Genomic DNA, 20,702 nt, shown 5'->3' with positions numbered 1-20,702 from the left:
GCTCTGGCTGGCTGGCCTTGTCCGTACGCTAATGAATGAAAGTCAATGTACACCTGAACAGAGCTTCTGTCACCAGTTTGACGCAACTGTGGACAGTTGATTGGGAGACTCTACAAAGATCCCCCAGTGAACCCTGGAAAGAGTCGGATGCATAGAAGTTGAGGGACACCATGACCTTCAGAGCCACTGGCACGGGGTGTCCACCCACACAGTCGAAGCTGATATCAGGGCCGATCCTCTGACAGATGGAGGTCACTGTCTCCCATGAGAGATGGAGCCTCCTTCGGCGTTGCACCTCAGACATATAGGTAGCTGCTTCGCCTCCCGTAAACCCTGGCAGTAGGATAGTGGCGTCTTTGCGGCCCCTTCCACCTTGGACTACCTGTTGGTCCTGCGCCCCTTGTGCCTATGCCTGTGCCTCTCCTCTCCTCCTACAGGTTGCTCCCCTGAAAGCTGAATAGGGACACCTGGCCTCCTCCCCCTCCTGGCCCTCTCTTCCTCCTCAGAGGAGGTGCCTCCAGCAGAGACCACAATCTCCATTACCAGGGTAAGGAAAGGCAGTCTGATACCTGGAAGGCCCCACACGGTGTGAATCCTCAGGGGGCCTAGAGAACACGGAGCCCTGAACTGAAGCCTCTAAATTCTCCGAATGCAGCTCTGAAGCGAAATGAAACTGTCCTGTTCACAGAAGCAAGTAGGTGATATCCTGCACTCCTCACTAATCACTTTGACAAGGCCAATGACTCCTCTTTTATCGCCCGTGGATGAGGTTTGGATAATTGTGGCCTGCCCATTTTGCCCGTGCGACGGCCTAAAAATCGCACGGGCTACGTAAAGCCAGAGACAATTGGTGTCTCAAGGGCCTTAACTGGCCATTTGATTAATGATGGGTGCGCCTCCGTCTCCATCACGCACCCACCGAACGAAATATCGCGAGAGTGCGCACTGACGTCAGCACGTTCAGCCGACATCAATGCGCTTTATTTAACCTTCGAGCAGGTTGGGCGTGCACCCACTGAGCTAAAAGTTCTGCCTCAGGTCTCTCTTCGTAACCATAGTTTCCCATTGCTAGCATATTTGTGGTAAATTGTCCTCTATGCCTTTAATACTTATTTAAAATAATATTAAATTACATTATAATTGTACTCAGTACACTAATTGTGGCCAAAGCCACAATTCTGTACACATTTATCAATAAGAGAGTAAGGGAATCAATAAGAGATACCATGTGAATTAAGAATCCCCATAAGTTGCTGGGCGATTTGTACTGCTTCATAATTAGGTCCGCCCTCACCCCTAACCTCATCATGATTTTCAAGAGGTTGCTACATTTATACATTAATTACCCATTAACCTTGCTACAGCAAGTTAGGTTTAGTAATTAACACTTTAAGTACCCTTTTTATGTGTGATAATTGTTAATAACTGCCGATTAGCCACTCTTGTCCAAAAGGTGAACAATTAAAAAAGGATGGATTCTCATTCTTTCAGGTTGTGAATCGTTATTTGAGATTTTAAATTGCCAATTTTTTTTCTTTTTTTTTACGTGTTTTTAAACTTACATTTAATTTCTAGCTCTTCTTTTTCTGTCTCTCTCAAAACAATCTTTCTTTTCCTGTACCGGATTTGAAATTGAATTCACCCACCCTCCTCTGTTTATTTCTCAATCCTTGAATCTCATTGGTTAAGGAGATGAGCTGTTTGTCCCCTTTGTTCACCAGAATCCCAGATGTCCACTCACCCTCATTGAAGCATCATCGGCTCATTCTTCCAATAACTTTGTGGGCAAAAAGTTCGAGACGTAAGGTGCAGGAACAATCTAACTAACTGAGGTGCCGCGCTCCAGCATACTCTGGGCTAAAGGGTTAGATGGAAAGTGTGGCAAGAGATGGATTAGTTATAATTTAAGCTGCAGGTCAACACAACAGACCAATTTTATTACAAGTGAAAACGCCTCAAGTTTGTCTTGCAGCAGTGATGAATTTCTAAATTAATTATTGGGTTGTACCTGACCAAAGGCATGTGGTTTATTCTCTGCTGCAACTTCTCCTCACCCCTGAAAGTTTAGGTTTTGACAATTTACTAGATGCATTTTATGACATTTTAGGAGTCTGTTGTGATTGCTAAAAGATCTCCTGTCAAGGATATTTTAAATATTAAAAAAGGAAAGTTGTTTTAGGGATTTCAAAAAAAAATTTTAAGGTTTCAATAATATTTTCAGGGTCTAGTTCCTTTCACTGGGGATCTAACCCTGGATACATCATGCTAAATTACAAACTGAAGCCTTTTACAACTAGCACCTACTGTAAACCAACTTACTGTACTTTCAACATTTGCAAGACGAAATTGGTTCACTGTTACAATGTATTCATGTTCCAACCCCGATGTCCACTTAGTCACATAGGACATTACTTGTCTCAAGTGCATGTTAAATTTAACTATAATATTATCCCAGTTTCAGGAAGGATAAGAGGGGAGTAACTATCATTGAAACAAAACCCTGGAACTGAGATCTGATGAAGCATCAGACCCTATTCTCAGCTATCAACCAACCTGTTTTGCACTTCATACACATACCATTTTTAAATTCTTAAAATGGGAGGCTATAAATTACTGTTGGTGATAATAATCTGCTATTTTAACAGAGGTTAACCCATTCAAAATGAACCAATTAAGTCTCCGCTAAAATGAGAGAGAGAAATGTGATACAAACATATTAAAGTTATTATGACAACAGCAATGGCTGGCCTATGTAACTCTTTACTCTGTCAAAAAGATTAATTTTCTTATACTGGAAATAAAAATCATCGCACTTTTTTTAAAAATGAAATGCAAAGTCCAAATAACATGATTTACACAAACAGGCAAGAGAATCTCTATTTTGCACTCTGAATTCAATCCGATAGACTTCCCATACAAGTTCTTATGGTTCACTAACATCGAGGGGTAGAATTTCCATAGGTAGCCCCTAATCTCCCACCATAACTTTGGTGGAAACATGCAGAAAAACTGTAAACAGGCATTTCTCCTGTGTTTCTGCCATGGTATGGTGATTGATAAGGAGACTCCCATGTAAATTACTAGCATAAAAATTAAGAAGTGGCTTTAGATTTATACTCACACTGAATTTGTAAAGTGAAAGTTAGGTGTCAAGATCTGCAGTGACTTTGAAGCAAAGTAGGCTAAGGTGACCTCCACCTGTGAGACTAACTCTGCTTCCCTTCAGATACAGGTTGGGCCCCGACTCCAATTCAGACTCAGTTACACTGCAATCTCAATTCAAAATGGGATTGTGTCACACTAACACCACTGTTGTTACATAAGGAAGCATTCAGACTACATGTGATTTAAGCACATTGACTGCACAAAGGTCATCAAACAAGATTAATTTATTCCACTGGCATCAAAGTGGTATCACCCTCAAGGGAAAGCGTAAGTCCAAGAAACAAACAATTTGCAGAGAATATTCACTTCCGATGCTCCAGATCTCTGTCCTATTCAGGGTCTCAGCTTCTCAGCACAGTCACTCACCAGGCTTTTTCTGCTGCCCAGCTCCTGGCTGCATTCCTGTTCGCTCACTCTCACGAGGCTTCTCAGACTCAGGGGTGCTACCAGTTGGTTTGACTAGTTTCCAATTCCCTTCCTGGCTCTTTAGCCACCGTCAGGGACTTCAAGCTGCCATAGGCTCCTGCCACTCATACACCCTGGATTAATCCTTGCAACTTTCTCCCTCGCCTCATAGCATTTGGCCCTAACCCTCAGCTCAAAGATAATGCTCCCTGCGGGGAGAGGCCGGCAGGAGCTGACTAGTTCTCCTGCTCGGTGCTGTTGCTCAACATCAGCACCAGCTGCTGGAGGCCCTGCTACACTAATTTATTAAATTTCTCACTCCTTATGTTCCCCTGTGGATGTTGACCATTCTGATATGCAGAGTGTGAATTTTGCCCTGCTTATGTCAGACCAACAATGGCACCTCTATGACTATGACAAGCACACAGACAGAAAATGCTTACCAAAATAACAGAAAGTAAATAAGTACCACAGCCAACAAAAGAACAATGGTCTGCATTGCACATCATGACAGAAACTGTTGCAAGCTCTATGGTGCATTTTTTGTAGTTAAGTAAAATTGATCACTATTTTATTTCCAAAACTTTGTATTGCAAGTACAGTAGCAGGAATGTTCAACTGAAATATATTAATGCATCGTACCAGGGAATGTTCTTCTTTATCCGTAAAAAGCAGCTGTAAGCAATGTTGAAGAAAATTACACTTTGGGCAGAATCGTCCCAAAATTGCACCAGGTGCAGTAACAGATGGGTAAAAAGACATTTTACCTTCTGGCAGCAATGGCAGCATTTCTCTCAGTATTGTCCCAAACCCACCGCATTAATTATACATTCCGGGGAAACACATCATTTCCATGGCAGGTGGGCTCTCATTTGCCCAACACGCCGCTTCATCACGTCGGGCACCATATTTAAAGTACAGCCACTTGTACACCTCTGTGTTTCCAGCCGATGACTGCTACATGGAAGGCAGGTTGGCCCTGAAAAGCAAAAAGACTGCAGCCCCCTGCTTCAGTGATGCGCCCCTTGAGTGCCTTTTGAACGTCGTGGAGGCCCACCGTGATGTCCTCTGGCCACAGGAGGGGCAGTGGCATCACCAATCCAGCATGGGAGGTGGTGGCAGCAGTGGTCAGCGCCAATGTCTGCAAAAGAAGACAGCCACTCAGTGCCCCATAGGATGAGTGGTCTCATCCGTTCCGCCAAGTTAACCCACTCTTCTCACACACTCACAAACCCATCACACATCCACAAAGATCTCACACCTCAAGGGACAACACCACTAATTCTCACAAATACCCTCACATCTCCATCAGGCTCATATTCTCTTGAGCTCATGTCCTCATGCCGTCCATGGCTCCACTCACCACACAAACATTCCACGCAGTGCCATGCATCCTGCTCACACTCTCTCCATTTGTTTTCATGCAGGAGAAGCTGACTCACATCAGCAGGGAGAGGTCCCAGACCAGGGGTGGAGAGGCCCACATTAGGCCCCTCACTCACTTTGAGGAGTGTGCCATCGCGCTGACTGGTGAGGACGTGGACTGTACCTGTAGCAATGGTGAGGTCGGTGGCAAACACCCACCCGAGGATCGTGCACCACATCATCCCTCTCTCAACGCAACTGAGTGCCCTCTCTCCTGCTTTTGATTCTGCTGCCATGCACTCATTATCTCTACTTTGGTTCATAGGGAGCCCTGCCAAGGGACCAACACCCTCAGCCAGCCAGTCTCTCAACTCCATCCATGTCCTCACCTCCAGCCAAGAGGACACCTCCTCCATTGAAGGGCTGGAAATAAGCAGCCTGGAAGACCCATCACAGTGCTTACCCACAACCTCCACCTGCGCTGAGACATACACCTTGGTGGGACCTAGATCTAGAGCAGGCTCGGGTTCACAACCTGGTGGTCACCGCATGGACACACATCCCCAGCAGGAGAAGGCAGGTTCAGCCGAGCTCCCCGGCACTCGGAGAACTGCTGGGGAAGAGGCATCCGTGAGGTGAGAGTCAGGTGACGAACTTCTGGGTTAGGCCTTCCAACTCATTCTGGAGAGTCAGCAGAAGGCAGGGGAACATCACGGAGAGCTGCTGGAAGCACTCAACAGAATGGCCTCGTCCTCTGTCACTGCAGAGGGAGAAGTGTATGTATGGCAGGACCGTCCAGAGCCTCGTGAACAGCATTCTCCCACGCTCTCGGATCCTTCCCACATCACACTTATCTCAATGTCCTGAACATTTTCAACGCTACCTGCTGGAGTTTGCTTTCAGTTATCCATTTGAGTTGACCTGCATCTCTGCCCACCCACTGATCACACTCCCATGTAGCACTTGATCTCGCCCACTGCGACTCTCGTTTCACTTTCGATTTGGACAGCACGGTGCTAATTTGGTTTTACTTTCGCTCCCCCATCTTTTACCCTCCCCCAGTCACCCATTTCCTTTTCCCCATCACTGTTGACCCCTCTGGCATCACCTTCCACCTCCCCTCCATGACTTACCAGCCACAACCCTTTTCCTTCGGGGATGTTCAGGTGAACGTGCACTTTCCCTTCCTTCCCGAAATTCCCACCCCCATTAACCTCCCTGACCTCCTCCTTCCCATCCCCAGGGTCAATGTCTGCCTCTGATTCCCCACCAGCCACCCTCACCATCCCTTCTACCACTACCATTGAACCCTCACTCTCCCACCAAACCACCTCACTCTTCCCTCAGTCATTCTCACCATTCCCTCATACCACACCCATCCTCAGTTTGCTCCCCAGGAGGCCGTCATGGAGCCATCAGACCCTTCCCTTGCACATTCACCTGGACATTTACTCCCCCCCCCCAACAGCAGACCCCTTCCCCCCTCCGGAACCCCTCTCCCTCCCCCACCCCGCTCAGTCCTCCCACCCCCCTGGACTCCTCACCGTTTAGTCCTTCCCCCTTCCTAACTCCCTCAGACACCCTCACTTCTTCCTCCAGCTTTACTCCTTCCCACACCCTGGCTCCTCCCTCCACCCTTACTTCTTCCCCCACCCCCCCCAGACTCCCTCCCCTCTCCACACTCCTTCCTCCCCCTGGACTCCCTCCCCTCTCCGCAATCCTTCCCTCCCTCTGAACTTCTTCCCTTACATCTTCCACCCACCTTACACCTACCTCCCCAGTTGCCATCTCCCCATTACCCTCTCCTTGCACCACCCCCAACCTCACCCTCCTGACACCTTCATTACCCCCCTTCCCAACATCACCCCACCAACATCTTCATTCCATCCCTCCCAACCTCACCCCTTCCCCGATACCTCTTCCTCTCCCAGTCGATACTAGACCCTCCTCTCCCACCCCCTCGACCATCATCCGTTGCGAGCATCAACAGTGAATTTCCAACTTATGTGAGCTGCTTCGCAGCAAAGCCATGTCCATGAGAATCCACTCAGCATGCCACGGACGTTCCTCCAGTGTGCCATTGTTGTTGGGCTCCAGCATCTTCTGCTCCTCGGATGTCCACGATGTGAGCAAGGCCCTGGCAGTAAGTCCCGACTTCTGCACATCACAGCTGTCAAGATGTGTTCTGCACCGGCGGGTTTTCCCGCTGACATGGACGTTCGATCCAGCAGGGAGGGATGAGTCCAGCAGGCAGGCCTTATAATGATATGCTGATGTATTGCAATGAGGTTCCTGATGTCCGACGGTGGGGAACACAGCCCATCATTGGTGGGCTGTGTGGATGATCACAAATTAGTTTCACGACGTCATGAAACTGATTTTTGGCCTTCTCGCCATATTGTCTGCTCAAGCCGCTGAACGTAGACGATTCCGCCCTTTGTATTAAATCAACAGCTAGAAGTGCTCCAAAAATCATTTGCAGAATAATATTTTTAAAAGCTACATTTTAGTAGCTTATTTTGGGACAAATACCACACAAATACAACCAGAGTTTCAACTCCCTGAAACCATCAGCTCATCTTAAACTTTCTCACCTTAACCTTTAGTAAGACAGTCAGAGAATCAACATTTAATTGTCTGGTTCTAACAGGGCTCACTCCCACCTTTCAGCAGGCGTGACTTGTTCTAACAGGGCGCTGCCTCCTTTTCCTGGCTGATACTGGGCAAGCACAATTTCAGTGACAAAAGTTGATTTTTCCTGTGAAGCACTAACATGCTAACTCATGGGTTAAAACATTGTCAGCTTAAGTTAGTTGACATGTATGGAATAGTTATATGTGAAATGTGTGGAATAGGCTGCATGTGAGATGCCTTATTCCCAGGCTTCCTAGGTGGCCTGTATGAAAACAATAGGCCTATGGGTTATGATTGTATCTCTACTGCCCTAAACCATTCATAGTTTCACATGGGTTTACATATTGGTCCGTTGGTGGTGCATCTGCTCACTTGGCATTTGGTAGCGCATAAACTAATGTCATTGGCTTTCACACTGCCAATCTAACCTGCATTTTTTTTACTAATGCCATGCAGCCACCAGGTGCATGCACTATCACCAGATCGATGAAGTGTCTCTCACTTAGAGTGAAACGGCTTATTTGCAGTTTTAATATGGTACCTATTTTAATGTTGTTTGGTAGGCATGAGGAAGTAATTTATGTTGCAAGGTTTTATACATTTCAGCAAACCATTTACCGGATAATTAAGTGGGCTTCACTTTACTGATTTACGATCAGTCAGTACACGATCAGTCAGACGTAGATGATTACAAAGATGTTTTAAAAGACCGCTCCATATGTTTGTAACTTGTCTAGATCTTTTAGATTCTCAATTCCCACTGTTGACAGCTGTGATTTGTATAAAATAAAAGGACAATGAATAGCACATATCTGTGAGAATCCATTGTTCTATCAGCAACTCAGTTTGAGAGTTGCATAATCTGCTGCACTGCCTTTATGTCACAAAGAAAGCACCAAAAGTGAAAGAAAAATGTACCAGTCCTAGTAAGTCGATGAACTGGCCGGATGGCTTGGAGTCTCAGATCTACCAGGTCATAAAAAATTAAACTTCCACCACAGTTTAAACGCATTCGGGAGAGAGATCGGCATTTATTTAACACCATGTAACATCTCTCAGAATGTCCCAAAGTGCTTTATAAACAATAATTTACTTCAAAGTGCATCGATTGCGATATATTGGTAAATGCAGTTATTACTGTATCATAGAAATTCTAACACACCAGCCCATTGCACCTACAATGCCCGTGTTCGCTTTATATTTGAGCGATCTAATCCTATGGCCATGTAAAAACACAGAAATTTCAGCAGAGAAGGCAAAAGCAGTTTTGTATACAGTTGACATCAAATGGCTGACTCACTATTCCTTTTCAGATCATCTGCACACAAACCTAAACACTATTGGCCACTACCCTAAAGCAGCAATGAGTTGGGTAATCCGTTAGTGTTTGTTTGAGGCTGGACTGTTGGTCAGGACATTGGAGGAACTCCCTACTCTTCCTCAAATAGTGCCACAGGATTTTTAATGTCCAGACGAACCAGACATGAAGGCATTGGCAGTGCGACATGCTCACAGTAACGCACTGAACTATAAGCACAGATTGTATATTCAAGGCTTCAGCTCAGAACATTTTGATTCTGTGGTGAGAATCCTACCAGCTAAGCCAAGCTGAGCACATAGAGAGGGTAAAGAAACATGTAGATGAAGCTCTGCTGTACTTTTACAAAATGGTTAAATGTCAAATACAGTTCCATAACTGATACTGTCTTGTACACACCTACCACGGTTTTCATAAAAACATATCTGTGCATTCAAAGGTATGTAGGATTGTTATTAAGTGGTGACAGACCACTTACTTCTTAGACTTGCCCAGTTTAGCAAATAAATTTTATTTTACAAACTGATCAGTCATTCACTTAAACCCTACTGCAGAATCATACATAGTTCATTTAAAAACTTACTTCAGTTTACCCCTATTTCTTAACCAGCAATGTATAATCCACCCAAAACATACGGTTAGCTAAGTCACTTGAAACAAATAGTTAAACAGCTTACATGGGTCAATTTTCTGGTCTTTTTAGTTCCTGAAGAGCTTCTGTTTCTCCTCACCCACAGCTTGACTTCAGCAATACATTCCATCGCTACAGCTGCAAGTCAGGCCAACAAAGCAGGAATACTGCGTCCTTCCTGTTACTGCCTGAAAACAATGATGTACAATTGTGGACAAAAAAAACTATACAATAAGCCGCTTTTGTGAATGCAGTTTGCTCCAAATCATTTTGTTTGTTTCTGTTTTAAACCAAGTTGTAAGCACATTTAGAGCCAAAAGCAGGGCTAGCCCAGACTCTTTGGCAATAAAATGCTGTTACCAAGTCTCATTCAGCAAAACGAGAAGTACAACTATAAACTTTCCTGCAGCTCTCTTCGGGTCTGTGGAAAGATTTTCTTCCCCCAAAGTCCTAACACAAACATCCTGAGGTCTTGCACTCGAACAATCTTTAGTCTATGGTGAATTTGAACTGTTAACAACAATGAATAATCTTTCCTAGTTATGTTTCAAATTATCACCACTGGTCGAAAGTGCTGAAGAGGGAGTTGGAAGTGCACTAGCACTCAGTCTGCATAGGAAATTATGCTTGATACAATTCACCGGTGCCACGAGCCCAATGAAGAACACCGTGCTAAAGTTGTGGTAAATGCAATTACAAATAATAACATTGTATCTTGTTTCCAATATCAAACTTACCTCTGCAAAATGCTGCATTGGTCAGCACCGGTTAAGGATGAGCCAACTGTACAGACACTTTTGTACAGTCTTACTCTGGTAAGACTTTCACAGACTAACATCTGGCTGAAAAGTAGGGACAGCCACTTCATAAAGTCAGCAGGAAAAAAGAGTCAGATGGCACATAAAGCATCAGGACACAGGAAGCACTAATTATTTCCATGCACTCTTCCTATTATCCAGTGTCACAGATGTATTTAATTAGATGACACCATTTTGAAATTTAAGCATTTAAATGGATCAAAGATTTACCATTTTGAAGGATCTGTTTGACCTGGGGCATGAAATGGTCAACACAGCAAAAGGCAAACTAAATTTTATCCATTCCTTTCCTTTTTATTTAGTGTTGCAAATGTGTGTTTCACAAAAATTATTTCCAACCAGCATGTATGTTTCATGAGTCCTTCTTGTTTAATATCTGCATATCTTCTTCATACTTTGAATGCATAGAATGTATAGTTGCAGTATATACACCAAAAATATTTCAGCAATATTCTAATAGCACTATAGCTCTCCGAGTATTGATCTATTTTCAAGCATGCTCCGTAAAGTAAGAAGCTGTCATTTTTAAAAATTTATATCCACAATGTTGATTTTTAATTTTTTTTAATGCTGAATGAATAAATTGTGGTAAATAATTTACAAGCTCTTTCATTCAATTAGAGATGGAAAACTTGGGGCTGCATTTTATGAGGGCATTGGTGCCTCGATGTTAGGGCAGGTCCCGAGCATACACTTGCTAGTAGGGGGACCTGCTCAGCGATTTTACCAAAGGCGGCCTCCTAATTGGCCGCCCGCTGGCCCTCCATGCAGTTATGGCAGGTGGGCTCTCCTTCAGAAGGCCGGCAGCTCTGAAACCTCAGCAGCGCCACCGGGACAGGTGGTTGCTGCTAAGCCATGCAGGAGGCCTAGGCAGGTAATTTTTTTAAAAATTAAGAATTCACCAGGCTGAAGGTGGGAGGTGAAATCCCTCTGGGGAGGTTATTGCATCCGCAGAGGCTGCCTTCCCTATGCGCAGCTCCATCTATGGCCCATTGGGCCTTCACTGAGAGGGCACCACCATTTGGCAGGCAGCCTCCCCAAGCGGCAATGGGTTGGGGGGGGGTTGTCCTGTCATCGGCAAAATGCCGAGGGCTGTGTAAAAAAGGGGCCAAGTGGGGCAGGCAGACTCTCCGCACCCGGCCCCGCTGTTGGTAAAAGGCCCCGGAGGCAGAATTGTGAGATTTTACAGCTTGCACAAATTGCCACAACAGCAACGTCACAAAAAGGCTTTGAACCATACTTACTGACACAGTTCCCTCTCTCTTGCAGGATATGGTGATGGACAACTGGACACAGCAGGAGTTATTTTAAGAAAGATACTGGAAAACGTTGAGCAGTCTCAATTTTGTTTCAGGCTCGGAACTGTTTGCTATTGTGACTTATGGCATCGTTCAAACCTTTCAATGAGATTGTTCCCCTTGTAATCATTTTCAGATATAGGGCAGAATTTTACAATCCCCCACTGGCAGATTTACAGGCCTGTAAAATTCCACAGGTGGCCTTCCTACCACCCTCCCTCTTGCCCTGACCTGTCCACATTTTTACGCGGAGCAGGCGAGGCCAAGGTAGCCCACGCTCCAATTATTGGCCACTTAAGGGCCAATTTCCCCCATGGTCTCAATTCTGAGGCTTGTAAAGGAGTTCAGGGAGCAGGAGGGAAGCCCAGCAGGTCACCTTGCTTGGGACTGGAGTGAGAAATGGTGGTTTGGGGGGTGGGGGAAGAGGAGGCTCCCTCATGGACCCCCTTTCCAACATCACCCCCCCTGCCCTACAACGAGGTCTGCCTCCCATTGGTGCTCCCTGGCCTCTCATTCAAGACCCCCCACCCCCTGCCCCCACCCTCCCAGGCCTCCCCTCTCCTCTATGCTGTGAGACCACCCCGCACTTTGCTGGTCCTGGACTCCAGGCCACTGCTGACACTGGCACTTCTGGGATTACTGAGCTGCCAGCCAATCAGAGGCTGGACCTCCGGAGCCTGAAACCCTGCCATTCAAAAAATCCTGTCCATAGATATATTCTCTGTATTTTATGTCAGGCCTATTGATAATTCACACAATTAAAACTCCATAACAAAACATTACTCAATAGCCAAAAATCTCCAGTAGTGCCCTGCGATACGGAGAGCACAGATGGGGACAGGTGCATGCCTTCTTAAATAATAATCAAAAACAGTGCAATTTGGATTTTTTTTTTGCATCTTTATGCATTCCTGTGCATGAGAAAGCTTTTTTTTCATTGCCGGAGATGTCACTATTTCATTTCTAAAAGATTGCAAGTGTTTCCCTGTGCATAATCTCAAATCATTATCCTAACATCATAGTGGCAGTTTTTTTTTAATATTCCGTCATGGGATGTGGGCATCGCTGACAAGGCCCATCCCTAATTGCCCTTGAGAAGGTGGTAGTAAGCGTCTTCTTGAACCGCTGCAGTGCACCTGGTACAAGTACACCCACAGTGCCGATAGGGAGGGGAGATCCAGTAGGAGTTAAGTGGCTAGAGATGCAATAATAGAAATAAGGGCTTTGGTGTTATTTTTTACTTTAAACAAAGCAGGCATTAGGTGAGAACTTGATGGTGAGTACCATAAAACTGTTCCATGAACTAATTTTGGATTTTCATTTCAGCTAAACAAAATATGTGATAACCATTCACTGGTTCATTCCTCAGAGCAATGCCTTGATCAATCAGAGTCAAGCTGCCTGGTTTAAATTGCAAACAATGCTTGGCAGCTAACCATCAGTCACCATTAACTGGTGCATCCACCGCAGCAACGCCTCTACCAATCAGAGTTCACTTGCCAACCAATCACACTCTCTTCTCATACAGTATAGAGTTGTTGCTTCCCCTGACATTGATATTCTTGAGATTGTCCTGAATGCAAGATGAAAAGCTTCAACTAAAATGTATTTTTTCAGCAATAGTCCAGTTCTGTTCTACCAAACGATTATTTTCATTTAACTTGGGCTGGGATTTTCCGGCCCCGTTGTGGCAGGACCCGCCACAGGAGATTTGGCGGGCTAGCCAAAAGCCCATTGACTTTTGGTGAATGAACCCGGCGGCGGGTGGAGCCAGAAAATCTCACCCTTGATTTTATCTTTTTTTCAAAATAAAGTATTTGGGTTACCTTCCCACAAGTTTTATTGATTTTCAAAGCTTTTCATCATTGATTTCCTCTGAATTTACTTGAGATTTTTGCAGTTAAATTTTTTCTCCAGTTCTTTGACTAAATATAAAACCCCAAAAAAATTCAAAGAACACCCAGGTGTCAAATAAGACTGATTGCAATGACCTTTAAAATAAGAAATAACGGCTGATATCCTGGTAGAATATTTATTAGCAAGCCTGGGTTTTCGAAAGTAAATAGTGGCATTTGGTGAACGACAGCCTAAGTGAGGTCTGAAGTGTTATGTTCTTACAATGATATAATATCTTGGGCTTATTTGCTGTACAAGACACAAGGCACCAATCACTCAAAGGATTGGGTAAACACATTGTGGGTTCATTTATTAGGGCTGGGCAATGAGAACAGTTATACATAGGCATAAAGCTTGAAGGCATCAGAGCAGTGTGTGCGTGCTCTCTGCTCAAAGCAAAAGTGAAACTAAGACTGGACCACATGGCACATTTCCCTTCTAGTGATGTCATGCTGATACCCCTTAAATAAATACTACAACATTAAGCTCAAGCATTGCAATGCCAGGAAACGTAGGCCAGAATTTTTAGCTCGGCGGCCGGGCGCGCACACGATCTGACCGTGCGTGAAATGACGTGTGATGACGCTGGCTGAGCGTGCCAATGTCAACGCGCAGTCGCACGATAGTTTGGTCAGCGGGCATGCGCCAGAGCTGGCAGCGCACCCACCGACAATTAAAAGGCCTATTAAAGCCATTAAGTTATCAACTGACATCAATTTTTCACTGCCTGTTCAACCTTGCGATTGGCAGGCAGCCGAAAAGGCCAAACAGCCCTTTGCATTTTTTTTTTTGAAACCTCATCCACAAGCGGAATGAGTTTTCCAAAAGCAAATACAAATAAAATAAAAACTTTATTTTTTAATTAAAAACATGTTCCTGCTCATGTGATAGTGTCATGTGAGGGGACATGTTTTATTACACTTTTCTGTTCTTTATTAATTTTTTCAATATCTTCATCTCCCTGAGGCAGCTCCATGCCTCAGGGAGATTATTCAGCGCTCTCTCACGTGAATGCGCGAAGTTTGCTTTAGGCCTGCTCGCCCTCCGCCCCCCACCCGCACAAGCAGCGCTCAGCGCTGCCCCTCGCGTATCATGCTGGGCAGGCCTTAATTGGCCCGCCAGCGTGAAATCGCGGTCCACTGTCGATTGCTGCTTCCACATGCCAAGGGCAAATTCTACCCATAAGAACTGTTGAAGAAAAGAATGCAACGGTGTCAGTGTCGTGAGCTGCTGCACATATGTACACTGCCCTAGGATGAAGCAATGCAGATTTGTACTATGGTTCCTTGCAAATCAAGTTGTTGGTTGTATTATCATGCAAAAACTCTGGACAGAGGGCAGATTCCTCCTCACTGACCTTTAAAAGTAATTCTAGGTCAGGTATACAGGAACAGGACATTATATCCAAACCTTACAGAGAACCAGCGTATAACAGAACTGGTCACCTGCCTTGTCACCTTCTACAGCGAGAGTTGAAGTTCAAGGCCAGGGTGTGCACAGGACACTTCCTGCAACGGTGAAGGTCGTCATGCTGCTGACTGTTTATGCCTCTGGCTACTTCTAAACTGCTTCTGGTGACATCAGGCACATCAGTCAGTTTACTGTGCATACTGTGGTAGGTCACAGGTGCTCCGTTTGTGAGGAGTCAACAGATCATTACCTTCCCCATGGAGGCCAGGCAAGAAGAAAGACCGCTGGGATTTGCCCACATTGCTGAGTTCTTGTGAGTTCAGCAGGTCATTGACTGTTCACACGTAGCTCCGAGAGCTCCCCAGGAGTAAACATTTCTATTTCTCAACAAAAAGGGCTTTAATTGATTTGAAGTCTAACATGCTGAGTAAATTGGGCTTATATTCTTTAGTTTAGAGGAATGAGAGATGATCTCACTGATACCTACAAAATTCTGAAGGTGTTTGACAGGGTGGACGCTGAGAGATTGTTTCCTCTGGTCGCGAAATCTAAAACACAGGGGCACAGTCTCAGGATAAGGGGCTGATCATTTAGGACCGAGGTGAGGAGAAGTTACTTCACTGAAAGGATGGTAAATATTTGGAATTTGTACCCCAGAGGACCGTGGATGTTCCATCGTTGAATATAGTTAAGGGTGCGATAGACAGGTTTTTGGTCTCTCAGGAAATCAAGGGATATGGGGTGTGGGCAGGAAAGTGGAGTTGAAATGGAAGATCAGCCATGATCATACTGAATGGTGGAGCAGCCTCATTGGACCATATTGTCTACTCCTGCTCCTACTTCTTGTGTTTGTCACCACCGGCAGCAATTCTTCAACTTCTATGCCTAGTTTCCTGGCAGTAGCCATGACACTTTCATATCATGCAAGTCCTCAATAACTGCTCTGTTCTTCCAGGGCCATCAAAATAGGCAGCCTGGATGTTGAGGACAATGGCTATCTCATCATCAACTGGCTCATGACACCTATCAGAAACTATGCCTGGCATAGTCTCAGAGCACTAATGTAATGAGAGCCATTCAACAACTGGGTGGGGACTTTTAACTGCCAAAGACATGTGGGTTTGGTTTGGGTGAGAGCTTAAAAACTAAAAAATCTTTAACAGGAACGTAATCCCCCTCAACTCCACCTAGTTACAGTTTTAACAGAGCGGAGGCGAGGCAGGAAAACAATCCACTCACAGAACATGGACTTATCATTTAAATAATTTCATGAGGCTCTCTGCCTTCATTTTAACAGTGATTTTATATTTAACACAGTCAGTCAGGTTTCCCTGCCCTTGGGAAACCAGCAAGTGAGAAGAGGTGAAAGGGGTTGAATCCATAAAGCAAGTCCCTCTATGGCACTGCTTGTGGGCCAGTAGGAGCTGGAGTGTTCCCTCCAGATCCAGGAAGGTAACCACTAAAGCATGCCCACCATTGTGACTTGTCTGCTCCCCTGCCCTCATGATCGAATCCCACTCCCTATCATGATCAGACCATCCCAAACATCACTAACGTTGCACAAATCAGATACCCCAACTTTCACCCAATGTCTCCCCACCACCATCCCTAGATTCTACCTCCTCTCAGTACAACTTGGCTGCAGCCTTTTGTTGTAGACTTTCCCAACTAACAAGCAGCCTGTCAGTCAATCCAATTAGCTGTGGGCAGGAAGCCTGCAGTAAAATCTACACTTATGCATTTCCCAACTTCAAAACACCACAAACACACACCACCCCTCCCCTCCCTGCCTCCAAGCTAATATACAGCCCAAAGGGTCTGATTGAGCAAACCACTGGCGTTCTGAAACAACGGTCCCATTGTCCAGACAATTCAACACAGTCCTTCAGTATATCCCAGAAAAAGTGTCAACATTTATCATAATTTGCTGCAAGCTCCATAGTTGTGCAATTCAAAGCTATCTTAGAGCTGCTTCCGGAAGAAGTGGAGCAGGAAGATAGAGGATCTGGACAATGCAAAGGAACATGAAAACACAATACAGTGAGCCGCCCAAACAGTAAGGCAGAAAATTATTAAGAGATTCTACTGAACAATCCTTGTTTATCCAGAGCACTATAACTCCCTCCTTCCATTTAACCCAATCCTCATACTCTCAAATAGTATAACTTCATGGGATTCAAAACTAAAACTGCTGTAAAACATTTTTACTTCAAGCACACTCTATTCTTGATTTCCCAAGTTGCACATGACAGTTATGTACCTACAATACACCCTTGTGGCCAGCCCTAGTGGCTGTCCAGTGTGTTCTTCTACCTATTCTAGAGCTGCTATGAGGTGGTTATGCAGTGACAACAGCTTTAGAGGTTGCTGAACTTCCGCTGAAGACACTGGAGATCATTATAGTCAGCGACATCATGGAGCTGTGTCTGCCAGTGGCCTGGCTGTCTGCTTGGGGCAGGGCAGTCTGGCCCAGCTGGCTGTTTGGCACCAAAGCCGACGCTGGTTGAGAGGCTGCCAATGGAGCAGGTGGGCTGTCATCCTGAGCAAGGACTGCAGATGTCTCTCCAAAGGAGGCAAGTGCTGCTCCCAGTGGGAAGAGCTCAGCACTTGCACTGCTCTAAATAAGAACCAAGTGCAGGTGTGTTGGAAGTCTTTCAATGCCCCTAACATTTCATCAAGCTTTGTGTGTTGTGCGTTGTACGCCTTGGGACATTTTGCTGTGTTAAGGCGTGAGATAAATGCAAGATTTTGTAGTCCTTTGTAAGTCAAAAGAGATGCTGCATCCCAGGCCAAGACGGTAGTATCACAGCTTCTATCTAAACTGTCAGAGTTGTCGAATATCAAACTCCAAGACACCTGGTAGAGGTGGGATTTCAGAGGGCCAGGGAATACTGGGCCTTTGCTTAAAATCCTATTGGTAGACATTTTGCATACGGTTCTTCTGCATGTAAATTTTATCCACCCCAAAAATAACCCCTGATCTCAGAAAGGATGGACTAAAGAGCATCTTACCAGTGCTTTAATACCCACACTCTGAAGATGCCTCTTAAGTAAGGTGACCTAGCCATGGCTCCAGATACTGTCGTGAAATCAGAAGCATGCACAGTAATGACTGACCAAATGCACTTTTTGATTCGTGCGCAAGAAATCACACTAAATCAAAAATCAAGGTTATGGCTGGCAGCGCTTTCCAGAAAAGTTCACTTATTTTAAAACTGCTGTAAAATGAAAGCGCGTTATTAGAACGCTCTCAAAACGGGGAGATCTGTATTTATAAGAGATGTTGGGGTTCATGACTGGCCCTTGAGTGACTAATCCTGTCTCATGGCATCAACCTAGAATCTGCAAGGTCTTCCACGGCACTGGTTCAATGAAGCATCTAACTCAACGGCACAAAAAAATAAGAGAGAATATGTGGTATATATATGACGATAGATACTTAAAGGGTAACTTTAACCTAACCCATCCAGTGGGAAACTACTGGCTTAGCAAAGTCAGGCAGTGTGTAAAATTGGCATCCTCATCTGATCATGTTTGTTTCCGGCCGTGGGGATAGGGTTAAAGTTACCCCACCCCTTCGATCCTGAAGCATTCTTGCAGCAATCACCGCAAAAAGCGCAACAGATGCTTAATGCACAACTTAATAATCCAGAGGCCCATAAGCCATTTTTGGGTGAAGACTTTGTCCGCATCCTGAATATACAGTACAGCAGTTGCAACAGCTTCCTGAAGGCAAAATTAGGAAGAACTTAATTGAGGAAATTTTGTTTAATAAATTGAAGGCAGAAAATTGAACGGCCCTGGAGAAAAAAAGACAACCGAAATATCACAGCAGCCGTCGTCATCCTTAATGGGAATCATTCGGAGAAACTATGGCTGTTGTCAATTTAAACTTCCAGACTGCCACATGCAATATAATTAGTGGATTGAAATCATGAGGTATCTTGCTGGAATCAAGATTGGCTTCGGTTGGCCACCGAGCACCATAACGCGGCTTACGTTTTTTTTTTATTATTTAGCCCATAATTTTGTGGTGGAGCAAAAAAAATATAATTTATTTCCACACATTGATTTGGAAGCAGCCTTTTCATTATATCAACAGATGTCACGAGGCAGAACTTAGTGATGTGAAGATTGGTTGAAGTGAAGTCAGTGGGAAGGCACAGAGACTAGAGCGAATAGGGTAGGAAGTACTTTGCCTTTACTTTCTATCAGAAACAAGCCGGGGGGGTGCATTTTATTTTCCAGTGTTTTCATTATTATACAAACCATTAAATTTAGAGCTGCATGTGAAACAAATCAATTAAACCATTCTGTGCAAAGTGGCTGTAGTCGTTTCTCAATCTCCAATTGGTTTAAAAGGGCTAAAAAAATAAACTGCATGCTTATTGAAAATGCTGCAAGTTGGAATTTATCTCTGCAAATTCTTTCAATCTGGCTCTTTTGGAGTAAGAATAACTGGTTTCCTGCTATTTGGAAGGCTGCAGGTCATGGGAGGGTATCCGATTTGGTTTTGACCACAAGAATGGATTATTTTGGAGCAAAATTCTAAAAGGAACAAGGAGAAGTAGGCGAATAATGCGGCCGTGAAGCTCCAGAGACAGGTCGGCTGTTGTTTAGGTTTTTTTTATGGTTCCGTGGGGAGATATTGATATTTTTTCTTTTTTAAAGGTGCAAAAAGCCTTTTTAAAACACGTATAAGAATTGCCAAGCATAGCATGTAGAGCCAAGAATGGGACCGTGAGTTAAGAAATGAAAGCTAAACCATTTTGAATTATGTGCTAGCTAAAAAATACTCAAATATGAGACCGAATAGGCTTGCCAGATGTTTCCCTTGGTTGGCTCCGTATATAAACGGAATGGCAAAAGAGATGCTGCTTAATCCGTCCATCTCAATTAACTTTCGCTGTGCGTCAAGCTCGAGTTTTTGATATTAAAATTCATTGATATAGAAAAAATGTTTGCTGTATTAATACCGGATTAAAATTCCAGATATCCTACCTCCAGTGTCAAATATTTTTTTTTTAAATACTTTTTATTCATTCATGGGATGTGGGCTTTGCTGGCTGGGCCAGCATTTATTGCCCATCCCTAATTGTCCTTGAGAAGGTGGTGGTGAGCTGCCTTCTTGAACTGCTGCAGTCCATGTGGTGTAGGTACAGGATTTTGACCCAGCGACAGTGAAGGAACAGCAATATCTTTCCAAGTCAAGATGGTGAGTGACTTGGAGGGGAACTTCCAGGTGGTGGAGTTCCCATCTATCTGCTGCCCTTGGCCTTCTAGATGGTAGTGGTTGTGGGTTTGGAAGGTGCTGTCGAAGGAGCCTTGGTGAATTCCTGCAGTGCGTCTTGTAGATGGTACACAATGCTGCTACTGTGTGTCAGTGGCGGAGGTAGTGAATGTTTGTGGATGTGGTGCCAATCAAGTGGGCTGCTTTGTATTGGACAGTGTCAAGCTTCTTGAGTGTTGTGGGAGCTGCACTCATCCAGGCAAGTAAGGAGTACTCCATCACACTCCTGACTTTTGCCTTGTAGATGGTGGACAGGCTTTGGGGAGTCAAGAGGTGGGTTACTCGTCACACGATTCCTAGCCTCTGACCTGCTCCGGTAGCCACAGTATTTATATGGCTAGTCCAGTTCAGTTTCTGGTCAATGGTAACCCTCAGGATATTGATAGTGGGGGATCAGTGATGGTAATGCCATTGAACATCAAGGGGCAATGATTGGATTCTGTCTTGTTGGAGATGGTTGTTGCCGGACAGT

General features: G+C 44.7%; 2 protein-coding genes across 4 annotated transcripts in view; both read right to left on the bottom strand.

Moving 5' to 3' along the window:
* Window positions 1-10,407, bottom strand: part of LOC144679543 (coiled-coil domain-containing protein 102A-like) — a 632,296-nt gene extending 621,889 nt beyond the window's left edge. For 2 of the 3 annotated variants that reach the window (XM_078540034.1, XM_078540037.1), the window contains exons 1-2: window positions 10,256-10,407; window positions 9,565-9,706 (exon numbers count right to left, since the gene is read on the bottom strand). The gene's annotated coding sequence lies outside the window, so the exon portion shown is untranslated. The remainder of the gene's footprint in view (window positions 1-9,564; window positions 9,707-10,255) is intronic. The other variant, XM_078540035.1, reaches the window with a different exon arrangement.
* Window positions 1-20,702, bottom strand: part of cox6c (cytochrome c oxidase subunit 6C) — a 297,540-nt gene that overhangs the window by 3,462 nt on the left and 273,376 nt on the right. The gene's annotated exons all lie outside the window — the stretch shown is intronic.

Source organism: Cetorhinus maximus, chromosome 4, assembly GCF_964194155.1.
Source record: "Cetorhinus maximus chromosome 4, sCetMax3.hap1.1, whole genome shotgun sequence".
Classification (NCBI taxonomy): Eukaryota; Metazoa; Chordata; class Chondrichthyes; order Lamniformes; family Cetorhinidae; genus Cetorhinus; species Cetorhinus maximus.
The sequence above is the reverse complement of the archived record's forward strand: the minus strand, read 5'-3'. Positions and strand labels throughout refer to the sequence as shown.